Source organism: Idiotropiscis lumnitzeri, chromosome 4 (genome assembly GCF_059441095.1).
Source record: "Idiotropiscis lumnitzeri isolate Australia: NSW breed Sydney's pygmy pipehorse chromosome 4, RoL_Ilum_1.0, whole genome shotgun sequence".
NCBI classification, from domain to species: Eukaryota; Metazoa; Chordata; class Actinopteri; order Syngnathiformes; family Syngnathidae; genus Idiotropiscis; species Idiotropiscis lumnitzeri.
This window is the reverse complement of record NC_142394.1, coordinates 225,117-227,895: the sequence shown is the minus strand read 5'-3', so window position 1 is coordinate 227,895 and position 2,779 is coordinate 225,117.

Genomic DNA, 2,779 nt, shown 5'->3' with positions numbered 1-2,779 from the left:
TTGCTAACCAACTGAAGAGCTAAAAAAATTATTAATGGTGTGAAAAACAAGGATGGTCTGACTGTCACTGACCAGCTAGGAATTAATGATACATTTCAAAGTTACTACAGAGACCTTTATGGCTCTGAGGTTCCATGCAACCCCTCGCTTATTTCGACTTTTTTTAGGGATTTGCCGATTCCAACTTTGTCTCCAGAGCAGGTCTCTTCATTGGATATGCCAATAGAGCAATGGGAAATAATGGAAGCAGTAAAATCATTGCAACCCCGCAGATCTCCTGGTTTGGATGGCCTCCAGAGTGAGTTTTATGTTGCATTCTCTCAGCAACTAACACCATTTTTCACTAACGTATGTACAGATTCCTTTGCCAGGGGGGTACTTCCTGACACCCTGAACCAGGCCTGTATAACTTTGCTTGCGAAAAAGGAAAAAGACCTTTTGGAATGCTCATCCTATATGCCAATCTCACTTCTAAATTGTGATTATGAAATTTTTGCAAAAGTATTGGCCCTTTGTTTAGAAAAGGTTTTGCCGTGTGTTGTATTCGTGGATCAGACAGGTTTTGTGAAGGACAGGCTTGCATTTTTTGGCATTCGTCGTTTATTGAATGTTTTGTACACTCCTTGTCAATCGGACTCCGAATGCCTTCTCTCCATGGATGCTGAGAAGGCATTCGATAGAGTGGAATGGAGTTATTTATTCGAAACTTTGCGTAGATTTGGTTTTGGTCATACTTTCATTTAATGGGTTAATGTTAATGTACACATGTTCTGTGGTATTAACTAATCACCACTACTCCGAGCTATTTAGGTTATATTGAGGTACACGCCAGGGCTGCTCTCTCAGACCTCTTCTTATTGTGTTGGCTATCGAACCACTTGCCATTGCCATAAGGAATAACCATTCTATCCATGGTATTACAAGATATGGCGTAGAACATAAAATATCTTTGTATGCCGACGATCTTCTGTTATATCTGTTATATCGGAACAACTATAGCACAATTTCAGGACCTTTTCTCAAGAATTGGGGAAATCTCAGGTTATAAACTGAATTTTCATAAGAGCAAGATATTGCCTTTGAATATGACTAAAGTGGAATTACAGAACATGTCAGTGCCCTTTAAGATTTCTGAGCATAGTTTATCTTATCTTGGTATTAGAGTGACAAGGAATTACTGTGATCTTTTCAAGTGTAATTTCACTGACCTCCGACTTAAGGTGCAACAAGATATGTCTAGATGGTCACTCCTTCCACTGTCGTTGGTTGGAAGGGTGAACATTTTAAAAATGTCGGTGTTACCCAAATTCTTACATTTATTTCAGGCCATCCCTGTTTTAATCCCTGGTACTTATTTTAAGAAGCTGGATTCTTAAATTACATCTTTCATCTGGAGTGGTAAAAGGCCCCCGTCTGCGTAAAGAACACCTTCAGAGACTGAAAAAAGATGGCGGTCTTGTACTTCCTAATTTTCGTTATTATTATTGGGCTGCGAATCTTTGTTGTTTGTCCTTTTGGGTGCATTGTGGTGCTAATGGGGTCGGACCAAAATGGGTGGAGTTAGAGAGGCTTTCCTGTGGTTCTAAATTGGTGTGCCCATTCCTTTATCTCAGAATGTGCCACGCCACAACCCTATTGTCTATAACTCTGTTAAAATCTGCCGACAATTCAGGAGTTATTTTGATCTTCATCACTTTAGTTTGTCGAGTCCAAAAGCGGCAAATGTTTTTTTCCCCCTTCGATGCAGGATTCTACATTTAATTTATGGCATAAGAAGGGGCTTTAAACGTTTAAAGACCTCTTTATTGGGGACAAATTTGCTTCTTTTCACCAGCTGTCTGATATTTATAATTGACCTGCCTTGAACTTTTTTAGATATTTTCAGGCAAGGCATTTTGCTTCACGCTCCATCACAGGGTTCCCAGACAAACCCCCTAATACTTTCATTGACGATTTGCTATCTTTCAATCCAACAAAGAAAAAGAAGATACCTATGATGTTAAGTTTGATTTTTCCCTTAGGTTTCCCTACTATGTTTAATATTAAGGAAGCTTGGGAGGGGGATCTTCAGATCACTATCGATGAGGCAGACTGGTCTGATATGTTGAGAAGGATCCATTCTTCCTCATTGAGTGCGAGACACTCACTTATCCAGTTCAAGGTGGTGCACAGAGCACATCTTCCCAAATCTAAATTGGCATGTATCTACCCACACATTGACCCCACTTGTGACCAATGTAAATCTTTTGAAGCTACTTTAATCCATATGTTTTTGCTCTGCCCCAAAATTCAACATTATTGGAGTAATATTTGTGACACTCTTTCCATTGTACTTGGTGTTAAAATAACCCCAAACCCACTGATGTTCCTTTTTGGGGTTGTGGCTGAGGGGTTGGGTTTATCCGCCGGGAGTCGAAGAGTTATTGCTTTCTCAACTTTGTTGGTGCGGCGCTTAATTCTACTTAAGTGGAAGGATGCAGCTCCTCCTACAGTATTGCATTGGATTAGAGATGTATTATTTCACCTAAAACTTGAGAGGATTAGATGTGAGATGGGGGGCTCTGAACAGAAGTTTCATCAGGTGTGGGGGCCTTTTTTGACATTCTATGATCGACCATCATCAAAGGTGTATGACTGAATGTGGAATATCCTGGCATCTGTATGTACTGTTGTTCTTTTTGTATATGCTTGTGATTTGATTTCTCTTTTTTTTTGTGACAGAGACGGGGGGTGTTAAATTTGTGTGGGGTGGGGGTTTTTTTTTTGGGGGGGGGGTTCT